Source organism: Nicotiana tabacum, chromosome 14, assembly GCF_000715075.1.
Source record: "Nicotiana tabacum cultivar K326 chromosome 14, ASM71507v2, whole genome shotgun sequence".
Lineage (NCBI taxonomy): Eukaryota > Viridiplantae > Streptophyta > Magnoliopsida > Solanales > Solanaceae > Nicotiana > Nicotiana tabacum.
Genome location: NC_134093.1, coordinates 92542232 through 92562841, shown reverse-complemented (window position 1 = coordinate 92562841; position 20610 = coordinate 92542232).

The following is a 20610-nucleotide window of genomic DNA, read 5'->3' as shown; positions in this document are numbered from 1 at the left end:
CGGAAGATCTTGTGAAGTTGATCTATGAAATCCTACGGGTCCTCCCTCTGATCTGTCCTCGTGAACTCTGGGGGACTCAAAGCAATAAACTCTCAGACACTTGAACTCCCAGACCCCTCAGAAGATCCTGCAATAGCGGATTCCCTAGCATGTTGTTGGGTATCTACCAACTGTGTCAACAAATGCACCGCACTCCTCAAGTCCTGATCCGATGGAAGCGGAGGGGGAACTGGATGTGCGGTCTCCCTAGGAATCTCCTCAGGCGGTGGAGGAGCTGATAATGGCTGGGTAAGGGTCTCTCCTTGGGCCTCCGATTGGGCCCCATCTACTGGGGGTACCCTGATGGTCCCCTCACTTACTGTTGTATCTCTCCTCTGACTAGCCATAGTCTTCCTAGTCACCGTCATCTGTGCATGCAAATGCCAACACGTAAGTTTAACTCAAATTTCGTATAACTCAGTTCTATATCACGATTTAGATTTGAAAAATGGGTAACCAACTCCTAAATGCCCTGTAGTCCCCTGCTTATATAATGTGGTGCACAACACATCTATAAACAAGACCATACTAGACACGGCTTGTAGACTCCCTAGGACAAAACTGCTCTAATACCACTTTTGTCACGCCCCGAACCTTGGGGGCGAGACCGGCACCCGGTGCCTCACTTATCCTTGCGTACCTACTTGAAACTAAGGGAATTTGAACATATAATGTCATACTTTGGCCATGGGACACATTACAAGACAATTTGTGAAGCAAAATATAAAACTGAATGGAAACCAACGCTGACTAAACATCAATATAAAGTTGGGCCGGCAAGGCCGTCATAACTACTACAGCTGACAAACCAACAAAATATACATACAAGGCCTACAAGCCCAACATACTGCACTAAATGATAGGTTATGTCTACAAGCCTCTTACTGATGGATGTACTGTGATCGGAATAGGCCCCTGACCTACCTATAACCTATATACATATATACACAAGATGTATACAAAACTCTAGATACGGCAACTCCGAAGGACGTGGAGCTTACCGATAAAGCTGAACTTGGGTGGTACCTACTAAGAAGGTCTACCCGTCTGTCTATCTGAACCTGCACACATGAAATGCAGCGTCTCCTGAAAAAGGCACGTCACTACGAAATAATGTATCGAGTATACAAGGCAATAAAATAACTGAAAGCTGAAACTGAACTGATAATATAATAACTGAAAGTAACTGGGAGTCAAAGATGATCTGGAGATATACTTACCTGCTGATACTGACTCCACTCTCTCAATATAGTAAGTAACATAAATGTCCGGCCCTATAAGGCTCGGAATGTGTAACTGCTCTGCCGTAGTAGGCTCGCTCATAGGCGCTCGACCATACTAGGCTCTGTATCTCGACCATTCTGGGCTCACTAATAGGCACTCGACCACAGTAGGCTCGGTATATAATAGACCATCTGATCAGAGGTTCCCCAATAGGGGCATGCCCATCGATTATAGCTAGGTGGTGGTGAAAATGTTGTAATACTGTATATATATAGAACCTCCTCTCTCTTGACAGGAAGAAGGCAATACTCAATTGAATATAAAGTCTTGTGAATGTAAATGGCATCACTGTAGTTGTTCCTAGAGTTTGTTGTTTTTGTAGTGAATCTAGGCAAGGGCGCGTATATAGCAAAAAACGGCTGTTGAAATATATTTACTTATACATTTGTGGACTTAGAAAATTTTTGATTATAGTGATTGAGCAAGAAGGCAACTTTAAGTCGTTCCATAAACTTTATAACACGACAATAATAATATAAGAACATAACGGGGCCACCAAAGATTTTATTTTGGAGGAACTAGGTATATATGGTTCATAGCGTGGACACCTATAAAATTCTATAATTGTTATAGTCTTTCAAAAGGTTCCAACCACTCTTTTAAAAGTGATGTGGGTATTCCAGTAAGTAAATGGAGCAATGCGCCAATTCTTTTGATTCATTAATGGTAGTGGGAAAATACAGTAATTTATAAGACTAGGATAATGTACATAAGTTCAGGAATACGAACTTCTTTTTATGCCTTATTATCAAACTTGTTTAATTACGAGATCATGCCAAAATGAAGAAATGGCTTAGCCTTAACATACCTGGAGTAGAAAAAAATCCGTATGATGTTCTTGAGAAGGATTGCACCGTACTTCCTTAGAATTGTAAAATCCCGTTGTTATTACGTAGTATACTTTTGTATAAATTCCTTTACTAATCCAAGAACTCTCGTTGCTATTATCATATGGAGTCTCATATGAATTTCCAAATCTCCTCCAAATGAATTTTGATATCCATTGAAGGCAAAGTGTAGGGATGACTAATACAAACTCCCCTTTCTACGTATTTGCAAGGATGGCTAAGAGTAGTATCCATGTGTCCTCTTAATTTTAATTGTCTAAGGTCAAAAGCCACTACCAAATCTTCCTTCACCTGCTGCCACGTGGGGGGGCTTTGTCCCCATCTAAAATTATCCACAAATCCTTAATTACATGGTTAATTTCCCATTAAACCAATAATTAACCAATTACCCATGTAATTAAGAATTATCTCAAACTACTTAAAATACTACTCATTTTTAATACACCTTATACATCATACTATCATGGTCATATGGTACCTTGTATGGCACTAGTCCATAAATACGGGGTATTTAGCTTGGACCGTATTTTATTCCAAATTGCCAAACTTCGACGAAACTCATGTTCTTCTATTTGCTCACCCTCTCTCCTTCACGAATTTATCATATGATTGAAATAGCATAATGCTTATAATCCCAAAATAACCTCATTCCCGATCTTACGTCGATTAATTTACGGTAAAACTTTAACGTATGAAAATGCGAGATGTAACAGAAGTCCTTCGCATCCTTTTCCATTTTGGTCCAGTAATAGCCAGCCTTGATTAATTTCCGAACCAAAGATTCCGCACCTGAATGGTTCCCGCAAGTGCCTTCGTGAACTTCTCTCAAGGCATATTCGGTATCTTCCGGCCCCAAGCATACGACTAGCGGGCCGTCGAATGTTCTTCTAAACCAAGTCCCTTCGACCAAGCTAAATCTGGCAGACTTTGTGCGTAAGGCCCTCGATTCTTTGGGATCCAAAGGCAATTTTCCAGTCTTCAAGTAACCTATGTACTTGTTCCACCAATCCCAAGTTAAACTCGTTGAGTTTACTTCGACTTGGACTTCTTCTATCACCGATTTCATGAGTTGTACTACTATTCCCGAGCTGAATTCACCGACGTCGACCGATGACCCTAAGTTAGCCAGAGCATCGGTCTCACTGTTCTAATCTCAAGGCACGTGCTGCAGGGTCCATTCCCTGAATTGATGGAGCATTACCTATAATTTGTCTAAGTACCTTCGTATCCATTCCTCTTTTACTTTGAACGTTCCATTGACTTGATTTACCAAGAGGAGGGAGTCACATTTGGCTTCGATTACCTCGGCCCCAAGGCTTTTAGCTAATTCGAGATCTGCAGTCATGGCCTCGTACTTGGCCTCATTTTTAGTCAATTTCACAGTTTGAATATATTGTCTAATTACACTCCCTGTAGGTGGTTTCATCACGATGCCGAGTCCGGACCCCTTGCGTTTGAGGCTCTATCCGTAAAAAGGGTCTAGATTCCCGAGGTAGTCCTCGAGGCTAACAATAATTCCCTATCAACTTCGGGTATTAAGGCCGCCATAAAGTCGGCCACGAAGTCTGCCAAAATTTGAGACTTGATGGTAGTTTGGGGTCGATACTCGATATCGTACCCGCTGATTTCGACGGCCCATTTGGCCAAACGGACCGAGAGCTCGGGTTTTTGCATGATGTTCCTTAGTGGGTAGGATGTTATGACACATATGGGTGATATTGAAAGTACGGTTTTAACTTCCTAGAGGCGCTTAGCAAAGCGAGCGCCAATTTTTCCAAGTGAGGATACCTTGTTTCGGCCTCGCCTAGAGATCTACTGACATAGTAAATAGGAAATTGCATACCATCCTCTTCTCAGACCAAGACTCCACTTACCGCCACCTCGGATACCGCCAAGTAAAGGTACAACCGTTCATCCGCCTTCGGGGGTGTGGAGCAAGGGCGGACTTGAAAGGTATCGTTTGAGTTCTTCCAAAGCTTGTTGACATTCTGAAGTCTAGAAGAAGTTATTATTCTTCTTCAATAGTGAGAAGAACCAACGGCTTTTAGCCGAGGATCTCGATATGAACCTGCCCAGGGCGGCTATGTGCCCGGTCAGCCTCTGAAAGACTTTAACGTTGTCCACCACAGTGATATCTTCTATGGCTTTGATTTTGTCGGGATTGATCTCGATTCCCCTATTGGATACCATGAACCTAAGGAATTTTCCCGATACGACCATGAATGAGCACTTCTCCGGGTTCAGCTTCATATTGTATTTCTTCAATATGTCGAAGGTTTTCTGCAAATATTTCAAATAGTCCTCTGCTCGCAGGGAATTGACTAACATTCTTAGAACATCCAGTTTACTAGGCGTTGATAGGTAGCACCATCGTTCTTTAATCGAAATGGCATTACATTATAGCAATAGGTGTCGAATTTAGTGATAAAATAAGTCTTTTCCTGATCATCTGTGTCCATCCGAATTTGGTTGTACCCGGAATAGGCATCGAGAAAGCTGAGTATCTCGTGACCGGCCGTCGCGTTGATCATGCGATCAATGTTGAGCAAAGGAAAAGAGTCCTTAGGGAATGCCTTGTTCAAGTCCGTGTAATCTACACACATTCTTAGCTTATTTCCTATTTAGGCACTACTACTACGTTAGCTAACTAGTCCAGGTACTTAACTTCCCGAATGGACCCTATTTTAAGGAGTTTAGATATCTCATCCTTGATGAATGCATGCTTGACCTCGGACTGAGGTCTCCTCTTCTGTTTAATCGTGTGGGACTTTGGCTCCAAACTCAGCTCATGAGTGGTAACATCCGTTGGGATCCCTATCATGTCAAGATAGGACCAAGAGAAACACTCTACGTTAGCTTTAAGAATATTAATGAGTTTTTTCCTGAGATGGGGGTTAACCCCGTGTCACGCCCCAAACTCGGGGAGCGCGACCAGCGCTCAACCGAGAGAACCCAGCCGAGCAAGACTGTTAGATTTTCTTCTACCCAAACTCATCCATGAATAAAGAGGAGATGTATTCCATTAATCAAATACTTAAAATATTTTATTAACAACTTTCTTTTCATTCCCATTAGCAGCTTCATTCATAATTTCCAAAATATTACGAGTTTATAGAATTAATGTAAAATATGATTTCCAAATACCAACATTTCTAGTTCAACTCCCAACATCAACCACAACCCACAACCCGTCTACGGAGCCTCTGAGTACAATCGAAGAGTAATATGAAAATGCAGGCAACAAGGTCCCGACTATACCTCAAAACATAGTACATGAGAAACAAAAGATACATGACCCTAAAATAAAGTGGGGCTCACCAAATCAGCTGAAAAGAGTGTACTACTATCATTGATCAATGCCGTCTGCTGTAAAACCACCTGCATCCATTAAAGATGCAGCGCCCCCGGCAAAAGGGACGTTAGTACTGTCGAATAGCACTAGTATATATAGCTAAAAATCCTCTTTCAAAATAGAATGCCCATATAATAAAAGACAACACATAGAAATAGAAAGTCACAATCAACAATATCCAAATGTCCAGTTAAAACATATTAATTTTCAAAATACGAGCTTCATATATAATTTTTGGTTGGGAGATCATTAGCACTGATATACCACCATCTTTGTTAGCACGAAGTCCGATCACGCCCGATCGGTTGGGCCATCTCCCCACGAACAATGTGGTTTGACATGTGATGTGAAAGAAAGTTGTTACCAAGAGTAGTACCACCATATGCGCAATATGGCATCTGATCTCCTCTCGATCAGCTAGGCTGCCTTCCCACATATACCGTGTGGGTTGACTTTTCCAATCCACAAAGGTTCTAGTTTTATCCCAATTAAGGGGAATAATATCAGAATTTTCCAAAGGTTCCAATTTCATCCCAAATAAGGAGAATAATCCTAATCCACCCCTACACCGGAACATATAGTTTCAGGTGTGGGCCTTATGATCCACCCTTCCTCGGGTTTGCTAATGATGCTCCCAAAATTTTTTTTTTTATTTGATTTGCACACAGAGGTAACATAAATACAATTGTACACACCTTAACATCTTTCACATTGTCTAAATTCTCATTAGTATTTCCAGTCATTCATAACGACAATATTTCCTTGGCTCATTTAGCCATTAACAGGATTCTTTATTCCTGGCACGATGGCCGTATTTCATATTCCACACTTTCACCCCTTTCAATTGTACACACCTTAACATCTTTCACATTGTCTAAATTCTCATTAGTATTTCCAGTCATTCATAACGACAATATTTCCATGGCTCATTTAGCCATTAACAGGATTCTTTATTCCTGGCACGATGGCCGTATTTCATATTCTACACTTTCACCCCTTTCAATTTCAAAGATCACCATAAAATATCAACATATAGAATATTTCAGAAATTATATACTTCAAATCTATTTGTAATGGGAACTTTAATCACAAATGGTTTCTTCCCAAAGAATGGGGCATACCATCCAGCAATAGAAACATACATCAAAATAAAAAACAATCAATACACCATTTCTTCTTGCAATACTCTTCCCCAAAAATGAGAATTTACAATTTCAACTAGCCACAATCATAACTTAAATTATTGGCACGGTGGCCACACTCTATATCCCCATTCACTTATTTCATTTTCAACCACCTTTATAGCTTATCAACAATAAGACATTTTCAATCAAGACTTTAGGTACACATATGAGCAATTAAGAGTCTTAAGAATATTGAGATTTCCTCACACGATTTGGCATACTAGCTTTCATTTAAAATACGATTCAAAGCCACAACATTTTAATACGCAACCCATACTTTGAAACTCATGGGAACATTATGGAATTCGATTCTAAGAAAGAAAGTTTAGCCAACATACCTGGAATTCACCCCTTAAAGATACTACAACGATCCACTATACTAAGCAACTTCAATCTACAATAACAACATCCAATGGGACCAATATTAGTAACAAATTCTATAATTTAGGCAATTTAGGCATTTTATCAAGCACCTAGTAGGCATGAATCTCTACACCTCTTAACCATAGAATTAGTTCATCCAACTACTACCATTACCAACAATTTATCCCACCATCATTCTTAAATAATTCATAACTTCTAACATCATATACATGACCATCCATCCATACCCAACCAACAAAATTCCATCAAATAATCACCTTTCAATCTCTACAATAGTTATGTATTTAAATTGGGAACTTATGGCTTCCAATCACCATACTATAAGTTCCAATACTTAATTCATACTCATATTCCCATAATATATCCATACTTGTAAGTATAAGGGTGTAGGATTACCTTTTGAAAGGAATCTTGCAAAACCCTCCTTTGAGTTCTTGAAGAAATTTCTTGAAGATCTAGGTATTTTCTATGTAGATCCCATCAATACTAGTGTAGAAATGATGGAATTTAACACCAAGATAATGGGGATTGCTTACCTTGAAGAAAATAGGAGTTGGTGGTCTTGAGAGGGTGGAGAAGAGCTCTCAAATCTGTCCAAGTGAAATGGGGGAAATGAACCCCCAAGGTGAGTGAGTACTTTAGGAAAAATCTTCAGGTGGGGGTAGTGTGCCCGTGCCAACGCCAAATGCCTATACTTCACTGGTTTTCAAAGTTGCTGAGAGGGCTAGCGTGCCACATTCTGCGCATTGCATTGTCCCTAGCACGCTCCCAGTTATTTTCTTTTCCATTTCTTTCTTATCCACTCACCCTCAATTGATACCTTGCTATGATATAGACCCGAATTCACTTCCAAACCTTCATATAAGTATGACACAATGTTTACATAATAACATCCTTTCTATTTAATGTATCGAACATGTTACACAGAAATTCTTCCCATTCACAAAACTCCTTAAATGATCCAACACAACTTAAAGATATATTCTCATTTCAAAATGATGTGGGTTCTATCCCATAGGTCTCCTTTAATACTCGAATACGTTATTCCCAATTAACACTGGTAAAATTTTTAAATCTTAAATCATTAGAAAATTTTTACGGGGCCTTACATTCTCCCCCGCTTAGGATCATTCATCCTTGAATGAGGGTCAAGATCCACCATTAGCATCCAATGTGACCCAACTTTACTTTACACACCATCAATTCCAAATTTTGACTAACTCCTTAAATTTTCAAATATTTCTCCAGAGTCTCCCCTGTAATTGGACCTATCCATCTTCCAGAGAATCCCAAAACCAGTCCTAATCATACGTCCGCAATTCAACAAGCATTACAATACATAAATAACATTAATCTCAACATTACATGAATCGTATTATCAAGAGTGATATGTGGACATGAGATGCACATATTTAAATCATAACACATATAAAGTGCCTTTCGATCCGCAATCATTTGACTATACAATCAAGTGAGAGCATTTTCTTTCCTTAACATTTTCGGCCTTCGAGGTGGCCTCCTCAACTCACAGACTTCACCATAACATACGACAGAGGCAATCTCAACTTCCGAACTTATCTAACAAGGATACAAATTAAGTACTTCTCATAGGCCAATTATCCAATAACTTCACCTTCACCAGCTTTCATCGGAATGATAGACAAAGGATTTCCAACTACCTTCTTAGACATAGACACATGAAACACCGGGTACATGAAGGACAATGATGGGGAAATATCATACTCTTAGTTTGATCTATTTCTTTCAAGATTCCATAAGGCCTAATGTGACTACACATACTTTACCTTCCTTAACAATTCACCCAACATATTCATAGAGAAAATCTTGAGAATAACTCGTTCACTTTCTTTAACCCTAAATCCCTACTCCGAACACCCGAACAAAACCTTTGGCGACCTCCAACAATTACTCTAAGATGTGCTAGCTTGAATATTACCATAAAACTTCCTATCCAATATATTTAATCATGGGATGATGCTTCTTCTTTGACATGTTTGAACCTTCAACCCCCATAGGTTTACTATAAATAGGAACAACGAAGTTTCGAGTTTTGGCTGGAGTTATTCAAGAATCCATCAACATGCCGAGCAGGGCATTTCAGGAGGTTATATCCTTATAGACATGAAGGTTACTCCCAGTAGTGCTGACATAGTTAATCATTGTGATGACATCATTGATTCGATAAAATGAGGCATAGAGTTACCTAGTAGGCATTGATAATGTAGGGACCATATTTATGATTCTGAGATTTAAAAGAAATGAGTCATTTTAGACATGTGACATATAGGAGGCATGGTCGGGAGGATAAAGACATTATCGTCAGTTATTCTTGGAAGACTAAGAGTCAGGAAAAGGACATCAACAATTGTTTCATTCCATATGTGCCTTGTTCGGCAATAGTAGTCCTCAAAGAGAAATAGCCAAGTACGTGATACTAGTCGCCTCTTGGAATGTAGGTAAAATCAGTTTATCTCGAAATGAGAATATTCTGTCACCCTGAATGTGATATGGGTTTCAAAATATATGTATTGGTTAGAGAGAATGAACACTTTGCTATGAGCTAGACATGGTTTTTGCCATAACAGCTCTCAAGCTGCAATACCAGGACACTTCATGGGCAATTATAATACTAGGAACAAAGTGAGCTACTTAGTGTGAGAACATTTAGGTGAACATGAAAGTCATACTGAGATGGGCAAACAACAAGATCTTCCTGTGATGAATTTTTGATAAATCTCAAATTTCTCGAAAACTTTATGCGGTCAAGTGGCCCCCTTTCAATTGACATGTATACATATAATAAGTGCTGAGATATGCTCTCATGTTACTAGAAAGTGAAAATGATTCATGATACTATTCATAAGGGAGTAAAGTCACTGTTCCAATCATAGGAGCCACATACATCGGAGAGAAAAAGAGTGGCTCAAGAAGGATATCAACACTAGGCTTCTTTACATTAGATATGATACCACATAGGTAAATATTATGATGGTGCATACATATGCACAAGTGAGCAGATGTTATCCATTCGAATCAGAATGTTCTGTAAGAAATTCATCAGGTATAGTCCCTTGTTGAGAATTTAGGGAAGTAGTGGGAAGTATTAACCTAGGGTTATAACTCATTCCAAGGAATCATTATAAAACTCAATTCCTCAAGAGGTTGTAAATAAGAGAATTGTGATCAAGAGGCTTCACGAATACTGCGCCTCATTCAAAGAGTAGGTACATGCAATGTTTTGTGATTCAGCGTTTTGGTTAGGATCATATTTATGTAGGCCCCTTCAATATAGATGTACATATACAACAAGGAAAATAATGCGATGTTCACAATAAGGTATCAAGGAGTGACTTACATGGTGATTTTAGATTGATAGGGTAGTGCCTTAATTGATGCCCCTCGACTCCACATCTATAACATACATCGGTACCATAGTGACATACCCCCGAATGATATCTCCCACACTTCACACAATGGGGATGAGGTCCGTTAAACTTACTCGCCCCACCGACCTGATATTTACCCTTTTTGCATACATCATAATCATTCCCTATATCCTTTCTCCTGGACCCCGTGATGGGATTAACAATCTCTGCAACAGCTTATTGTATGGACTTTTGGAATTTCCCAAATCTACCACCCCTAACACGCTTCTGAGCATACTCACAACATGAAGCAAAATATTCCCGTCCGCATATAAGGTAGACCGGGATGGGTGTATCCAACCTAAGGGAATTTGTTGCTTTATTGACTACAACTTGGCTTGAATTAATTTTGGATAAACTATGATTTATTGGTTTTCATGTTATATCAATCCGCTTTTAAAATATGGAATTATCTTTGAAACGAATCACTGTGTGAATCCATTTTGTTTATTGTGCCAAAGTCATGTCACGCGTACGTGTACATAATTAATAACATTTTTTATTATATTAATATTGTTTTGGCCAAAGTTACGTGAACACATACTTCAGGTTTAATTTTTGAACTCATAATTATGTCACGTGAACGTATACATAATCACGATAGATTCATTAAAAGCATGCCTAAAGCACTCTAAGAGGTGCTCATTATTCTTCCTAAACTTTGAGATTATTATAAGGTCATGAATTATGAAATTATTGGTAAAAACAAATGTAGTAGATTAGCTATGGAAAGGTGAGCTAGCATAGGAATATTTAACAATTGGGACAACTAGAACTCTTATGTGTATTAAACAACTAGACTTAAATATATGGCTCATTTACCTTATCGGCTTCAACATAAAAGCTTTTGACAAGTATCTTTCTTAACATTCACTAGACCAATTTAATAATGAAATAATACTAACTTAAAGACACGCTAGATCCAAACAATAAAATTTCTAGATTATAGTGGCATTTCACTTTTGACTACTTTCCTCCAAAACTTTCAATTTCAGAGCATTGGGGAACCTTTGGCTTTTCAAACTTTGCCAAAATGGTTAGCTACTTGGGACTTAACCTTTTTAACTTTATTTTGCCCTTGTAGGCACTTTCAATTTGATTTCCTCCTTTCGAGAGATTTGATTCCCCTGCCAAGGCTGGGGTGCCTCTTGAATATTAGCTTGTATTAAACGAAAGCCCTGTAAATCAGTCTTGCTATCCCTTATTTGTCTTAGTTTTGGAACAAAGTTAGACCGAAAGGGATTTAAAGAAAAAAAAATAGAATGGACAATTAATTTAGACAAGAGGTATCCCTTTCGGGGGAAGGAAAGAAGGACTTATCTGGACTACATGCGGACTTCAATGAACATGACATTCCAAGTGTCTGTATCCTTCGATTCTTGAACATTCTCGTTGATTGATCGGAAGGACATGAAAAGGATTAGAGTAAAAAAAGATTTGGATTGAATTACAACTTTAGAACCTTTCACGCGAAACTATCGCCGAACCATTATTACATTTGCCCCAGTTTCAACTTTTGGGGGAATTTGTATTTTAATTCTGGTGTAACTGAACCCCAGAGAGAGGCTGCCTACGTATCCTTTCGGAATTAAATCAAACGTAGTTCAGTATATATTTTTTTATCTTTATTTCTTTTTTCTCTTTTTTTAAAACAAGTTGCTCCAACTTTTATTTCCTGGGGGCATGGATCTTTGACTGTTCTTTTTTTATTCTTTTTTTAGTTACACCAGTTTGTACTTTTGGGGCATGGACTTTTCTTTTTATATATTTTTTTTTTTTGGACTTTTAACTCGAAATTTGATTCCAAAAGTGGGTGGTCAAAGAAAATAACACAAGCTCAAAAAGGGTAACAAATGGTATAAAGTGTTTGGGTAGCAGAAAAAATGGCTTCCTAGCCTCAAGAATGCCAGACATATTATTTCTTCACAATCATGACATTGATGAACATGTTGTCTTCTGGGTCTTGTCCAGCGTAAACTTGTATGAGCAATAATTTCCTCGTAAGGAATGACCCTTGTCAATTTGGGTGACCTTTCTTTCTTGATATGGAAGTGTGCATTTCAAGACTGATTGATTCGTTTCAAATTATCTGTATTGCACCTTCTTTTGAAAAACACTTTGTATCTTTTAGTGCTAAACAGACTTTAACCCGTCTGATCATCCTTAAGCCCGATCTTCACACCAATTCATAGGTAGAGATCCTTAACCTCCACGGGTATGATTGCTTTGGTTCCACGTATTCTTGGCTTATACTAATTTTCCAAATGTTTCATGTCTTTATTCATCTTCAAAAGTGTCTCTTTCTCACTTATCCAATTCAAGGCTAAATCAGTTTTTTAAAATCTGGCCAAAAATTCCGCATGCATGTCATGTTACTAGAACTAGCGTGAAAAGAACTATGCACAAAATGGACACAAAATGACTGACTGCTTTTTATTGAATAAAGAATAGTAGGGTCCGATAACATAAAAAGAAGAAGAAAAGATGACAAAATAAGCTACCATGACTCCTCCCCGCTGAAAGAGGAGTGGATTTTCAGTTACTAAGCGACATCTTAGCCAGCAACTTGCACATCAACATTACTATGGCATTCACTAATTTTGATTGCTTTGGAATCAGCATTCAAATTTCGACTTTTTGATCAAACCATTCCCAATATTGGCTATCGGAATTCAGGACTAACAACATGGGAAATTTCATAGCAACAGATTTTTCAAAAGACTTGGAAGAATTCTCTTATCTCCCTATCATCACAGATAGTCTCACACAAAGCATGTCGTGTTGCTCAAACCTGGTAAAAGTTAACCAATGTTTGCCTCTATTTTTCACCATCAAACTGTCTATTTGCCTTTTCGCGACCTTAGTTAGATCAACAATAGCAGTGCTTATTCCCTTGGTTGAGAAGATGATAAAGTAATCCTGGATTGTTTTCGTGACTCGCCATTTCAAACCAACAAACCGACCACCTTTGACTAGCTTTTATTTCAAAACAACACACTCTTTTTTCTCTCTTTCTTTTCCTTTTTTTTTCCTTATTTTTTTTAACCATTCGATCGAACCTGATGTGGGTTGCCTACGTATCATGTGGGAACATGAATCAGATCTTGCGTAGTTCGGGAATACCGGGAACAAAGTACATAAGCTAGCTCTTTTTTTTTCTTTGGGAATGTTTGAAAAGAAGACTTCTTAAAGGAGAAAGAAGATATTTTTTGGATTTTGATTGATTTGTTTTTGGATTTTTTGGGAGAAAGACTTCTAAAGAAGGAAAAAATATATTTTTGAATTTTTGTTTTCAAATGAAAGACTTATAAAAAAAAAGAAAAAATATTTTTGGTTTTTTATTTTTTTGAAAAAAAATATTTGGGATTTCTAAGGAAAGACTTCTAAAGAAGAAATTAAAGGAAAATATTTTTTTTGGAATTTTGAAAATTCGGGGTCGGAACCGATGAGCTTTGCCTACGTATCTCACATCCGGTGAGAATCAGACCCACGTAGTTCGATGGATCAGAAATAAAATAGATAAGGATCAGAAATAAAAAAGATAAGGATCAGAAATAAAATAGATAAACTAACTCTTTTTTTTTCATATACAATTAATCCGACAAAATCTCCTATCAAAGAAAATCTTTTCAGTTTTTTTTTATTTTATTTTTGGATTTGGTGAAAGAAACACTTCTAAAGAAGAAAAAAAATATTTTTGAATTTTGAATTTTGTTTTTTAAATTTCAAATAAAAAAAATATTTTTTTGGATTTTTATTTTATTTTTTTGAATTTTGGGAGAAAGGACTTTTTTTAAAAAAGGAAGAAAATAATTTTGGATTTTTGGTCACAAAAAAAAAACTTCTATAGAAGAAATTAAAGGAAAATATATTTTTAGATTTTTTAAAAAATTGAGAATCAGACCCGCGTAGTTCGGTGGGTGTTGTCATAACAGAAAAACATGATTTTTGTTTTGGATTTTTTTTTTGGTTTTGTTTTTTGAAATTATTTGGCTTATTTTTGAAATGGCTCTTCTTCTTTTTTTCAAAATTTCGGTAGAGTTTCAGGATTTTTCAATTACGTAGATTTTTCAGAACCGAGTAAGTTTCTCTCTCCTCACTCTTGGTTTTTCTTGATTTTCTTTCCCTATTCTAGAAGATGGTCAATATGCGAGCCGAAACAAATAACTGCACAAGTAGCACGTTAGATGCATCAACATGGTCTTTTAAATTGGGTACACCTATCCTAAGACGGACCTAACCCCTGTGTTGAGTCCCCAAAGTCAAATTCACGTGATGCAAACCAACGTACCTACTAGGAATCCGACATGAGGTTTGTTCTTCTAGGTTTAAATCCTGGTGGAGAAGGTATCTAGACTGGCTTACTCAAGCGGACAACTCGAGCCGAGGAGGGTCTGCGTACCAGTAGCATTGCTTTCCGGCTTAGCTGGTGGTGCTCCCCGCCTAAAATATGTATGACTAAAATCCTTCACCGGGTGACAAGCACCTCGGCTATCTCAAAGAAAGCGGGCTATGTCAAGCAAATGCCCAATTTAAATTCAAGAAGACTCAGAGGGGTGCGAGAGAAGACAGTTTATATGTACAGTTCAACAATATCAAAGTGGTAAAAATTGGACAAATAGCACATTAGCCCCAAATAAATCACAATATATACAAAAATTAATAAAGCCAAATAAAGTCAATAAACAAGCTCGAATTCTTGAGAGTCCTCAGCAAAGTCGCCAGAGCTGTCACACCCCTTTTTACCCCCCATAAAGATATGTGTATTATAGATTGTGGGGTTAAAGAGTTTCTCCAATTAAAGTGACAAACTTGAATAGGGATTATTTTATTTACAAAGTCGCCACTTGAAATTAATTTTTTGGGTGTTCCAAGTCACCTTTTATTTGAATCCCTAGTCAAAGGAAGATTTGACTCTATTATTATTGGTCTGCGAAAACAAAGTTCGGGTAAGAAATTCTGTTGACCGGGGAGAAGGTCTAAGGCATTCCCCGAGTCCCGTGGTTATAGCACGGTCACTTTATTGACTATAACTTGGCTTGAATTAATTTTGGATAAACTATGATTTATTGGTTTCCATGTTTTATCTATCCGCTTTTAAAATATGGAATTATCTTTGAAAGAATCACGTGTGTGAATCCGTTTTGTTTATTGTTCCAAAATCATGCCACGCGTACGTGTACACAATTAATAGTATTTTTTTATTATATTTAGATTGTTTTGGACAAAGTTGCGCGAACACATACTTCGGTTTTAATTTTGAAAATTACAATTATATCACGTGAACGTATACATAATCGCGATAGATTCATTAAAAGCACGCCTAAAGCACTCTAAAAGGTGTTCATTATTCTTCCTAAACTTTGAGATTATTATAAGGTCATCAATTATGAAATTATTTGTGAAAACAAACGTAGTAGATTAGCTATGGAAAGGTGAGCTAGCCGAAGAATATTTAACAATTGGGACAACTAGAGCTCTTATGTGTATTACACTAGACTTAAACATTTGGCCCATTTACCTTATCGGCTTCAACATAAAAGCTTTTGACAAGTATCTTTCTTAACTTTCACTAGACCAATTTAATAATGAAATAATACTAACTTAAAGACACGCTAGATCCAAACAATAAAATTTCTAGATTATAGTGATATAAACATGAAAAATAAGAAGATCAAATTAATAATAAAATCATGCTTATCAGGGGCAAAGAGAAGTTTATTCATGGTCAAGGATTCACAACCATAATCAAGATAATGTATTAGTCAAGTATAAAATTAGAGATAGACCTTCAGGCATTAAACTTTCTTCATTACATCAACGGACCTCTATAAGAGCTCGAATAGCACAGCTACTACAGCAACAATAGACCCACGATCGGAATCTCAATAGGAAACTTGAAACCGACCTCGACTTGAGTGGAAGATTTTGGATTTTAAACTCCTACCCAACTGAACACTACCTTGAAAAGGTGATGTTTGGATAGATTTTCCAACCTGTTTAAATGGAGTTTTTGGCTAGGATTTTTGCTGAGTTTTGGAGGTTGTTTTGGGATGGTTATTGGCTGGAATCGGCTAGTTTACGCTGCGATTTGGGGGGGGGGGGAGTGGAGAGTGTTTTGGACTGATTTCAGCAGAGTGTTGGCTGATTTTCGCTGGGTAATTGGGGCTGTTATTCAGCTCATTGTTGCTGATTTTCGGACTGTGTTTGAGCTGATTTTTGTGGTGGTTAAAGGTTAGCTTTTGAGTTTGGAGTTTTGACATTTTTAGCGCTGCTTTTCCAGCCCGTATTTGAGCTATTTTGAGGGAGTTTTGTGGGTGAATGTTGAGGTAGTTTTGTTGCCTTTTGAACTGGAGTTTCCAGTTGGCCATACCGTTATTCAAAAGGGAATAAATAAGAGAAAAGTGTGCGACCGAGTCTTGATTATGGACAACCTACATATCCGGGTTATAATGTAACCAGGGCATGGTGCCCTGTATTACTGAAAAGGAAATGTAACCAGGGGATGCTTCCATGTATTACTGAAAAGGAAATATAATCGGGGAATGGTTCCCTGTATTACTGAAAAGGAAATGTAACCAGTGGATGGTGCCCTGTATTGCTGAAAAGGAAATGTAACCAGGGGTTGGCGCCTTGTATTACTGAAAAGGAAATGTAACCAGGGGATGGTGCCCTGTATTACTGAAAAGAAAATATAACCAGGGGTTAGTACCCTGTATTATAGAAGGGAAGTGTAACCAGGGGTTAGTACCCTATATTACGGAAAGAAAATATAACCAGGGGTTGGTACCCTGTATTATGGAAAGAAAATATAACCAGGGGTTGGCACCCTGTATTATGGATAAAGTGTTGGATCCCTCTAGGCGAAAGGGTTCTACCTGGGTTAAGCTACGTAAAACAAGCCTGAGCGAAGAGTACTTCTACCCGAAACTATGAGCTGGACCCCCTAGGCGAAAAGGATCTACTTGGGTTAAGCTAGGTAAAACAGCTTGGGCGAAGAGTACTTCTACCAGGAACTATGAGCTGGATCCCCCTAGGCGAAATGGTTCTACCTTAGTTAAGCTACGAAAAACAACCTGAGCGAAGAGTACATCTACCCGAAACTATGAGCTGGATCCCCTTAGGAGAAATTGTTCTACCTGAGTTAAGCTAAATAAAACACCCTGAGCGAAGAGTACTTCTACACGGAAATATGAGCTGGATCCCCCTAGGCGAAAAGGTTCTACCTGGGTTAAGCTACAAAAAACAAGCTTGGGCGAAGAGTACTTCTACCTGGAACTATGAGCTGGATCCCCCTAGGCGAAAAGGTTCTACCTGGGTTAAGCTACGTAAAACATCCTGAGCGAAGAGTACTTCTACCCGGAACTATGAGCTGGATCTCCCTAGGAGAAAAGGTTCTACCTGGGTTAAGCTACGTAAAACATCCTGAGCGAAGAGTACTTCTACCAGGAACTCTAAGCTGGATCCCCCTAGGCGAAGAGTTTCTACCTGGGTTAAGCTACGTAAAATGTCCTGAGCGAAGAGTACTCCTACCCGGAACTATGAGCTGGTTCCCCTAGACGAAAAGGTTCTATCTGGGTTAAGCTACGTAAAACATCCTGAGCGGAGAGTACTTTTACCCAGATCTATGAGCTTGATCCCTCTAGGCGAAAAGGTTTTTAACTGGGTTATGCTACTTAAAACATCCTAAGCGAAGAGTACTTCTGCCCGGAACGATGAGATGGATCCCCCTAGGCGAAAAGGTTTTTACCTGGGTTAAGCTACGTAAAACATCCTGAGCGAAGAGTACTTCTACCCGGAACTATGAGCTAGATCCCCCTAGGCGAAAAGGTTCTACCTGAGTGAAGCTGGATCCCCCTAAGCAAAAAAGTTCTACCTGGGTTAATCTACGTAAAACATCCTAAGCGAAAGATACTTCTTCATGGAAATATGAGCTGGATCCCCCTAGGAGAAAAAGGTCCTACCTGCGTTAAGCTACGTAAAACATCCTCAGCGAAGAGTACTTCAACACGGAACTATGAGCTGGATCCCCTAGGCGAAAAGGTTCTACCTAGGTTAAGCAACGAAAATATCCTGAGCGAATAGTACTTCTACCCAGAACTATGAGATGCATCCCCCTAGGAAAAAAGGTTCTACCTAGGTTAAGCTAAGTAAAACATCCTGAGCGAAGAGTACTTCTACCCGGAACTATGAGCTACATCCCCCTAGGAAGAATGGTTCTACCTGGGTTAAGCTACGTAAAACATCCTGAGCGAAGAGTACTTCTACTCGGAACTATGAGCTGGATCCCCCTAGGTGACAAAGTTCTACCTAGGTTAAGCTACGTAAAACATCCTGAGCGAAGAGTACTTCTACCCGGAACTATGAGCTGGATCCCCTTAACCGAAAAGGTTCTACCTGGGTTAAGCTAGGTAAACTATCCTGAGCGAAGAGAACTTCTACCCGGAACTATGAGATGGATCCCCCTAGGCGAAAAGGTTCTACCTGGGTTAAGCTACGTAAAACATCCTAGGAGAAGAGTACTTCTAACTGGAACTATGAGTTGGATCCCCCTAGGCAAAAAGGTTCTATCAAGGTTAAGCTACGAAAACATCCTGAGCCAAGAGTATTTCTACCCGGAACTATGAACTGGATCCCCCTAGGTGAAAAGGTTCTACCTGGGTTAAGCTAAGTAAAACATCCTGGATGAAAAGTACTTCTACCCGGTAACTATGAGTTGGATCCCCATAGGTGAAAAGGTTCTACCTGGGTTAAGCTACATAAAACATCCTATGCAAAGAGTGCTTCTACCCGGAACTATGAGTTGGATCCCCCTAGGCGAAAAGCTTCTACCTGGGTTAAGCTACGTAAAACATCCTGAGCGAACAATACTTCTACCCGAAACTATGAGTTGGATCTCCCTAGGCAAAAAAGGTTCTACCTGGGTTAAGCTATGTAAAACATCCTAAGCGAAGAGTACTTCTACCCGGAACTCTGAGCTGGATCCCCCTAGGCGAAAAGTTTCTACCTGGGTTAAGCTACGTAAAATGTCCTGAGCGAAGAGTACTCCTACCCGGAACTACGAGCTGGTTCCCCTAGACGAAAAGGTTCTACCTGGGTTAAGCTACGTAAAACATCCTGAGCGGAGAGTACTTCTACCCAGATCTATGAGCTTGATCCCCCTAGGCAAAATGGTTCTACCTGGGTTAAGCTATGTAATACATCATGAGGGAAGAGTACTTCTACCCAGAAATATGGGTTGGATCACCCTAGGTGAAAATGGTTCTACCTGGGTTAAACAACGTAAAGCAAGCCTGGGCGAAGAGTACTTCTACCCGAAAATATGAGTTGGATCCCTCCAGGCGAAAAAGGTTCTACCTGGGTTAATCTACGAAAAGTAAGTTGGGTGAAGAGTACTTCTACCCGGAAATATAAGCTGGATCCCCCTAGGCAAAATGGTTCTACCTGAGTTAAGCTACGTAAAACAATCTGAGCGAAGAGAACTTCTACTCGGAATATGAGTTGTATCCCCCTAGGCGAAAAGTTTCTACCCGGGTTAAACTACATAAAATAACTTGAGCGAAGAGTACTTCTACCCGGAACTATGAGCTGGATCCCCTAGGCGAAAAAGGTTCTACCTGGGTTAAGCTACGTAAAACAACCTAAGCGAAGAGTACTTCTACCCGGAACTATGAGCTGGATCCCCCTAGGCGAAAAGGTTCTACCTGGGTTAAGCTAGGTAAACTATCCTGAGCGAAGAGAACTTCTACCCGGAACTATGAGATGGATCCCCCTAGGCGAAAAGGTTCTACCTGGGTTAAGCTACGTAAAACATCCTGGGAGAAGAGTACTTCTAACCGGAACTATGAGTTGGATCCCCCTAGGCGAAAAGGTTCTGCGAAAAAGGTTCTACCTGGGTTAAGCTACGTAAAATAACCTGAGCGAAGAGTACTTCTACCCGGAACTATGAGTTGGATCCCCCTAGGCGAAAAGGTTCTACCTGGGTAAAGCTATGAAACACAGACTGAGCGGAGAGTACTTCTACCCGAAAATAAGCTGGATCCCCCTAGGCGAAAAGGTTCTACTTGGGTTAA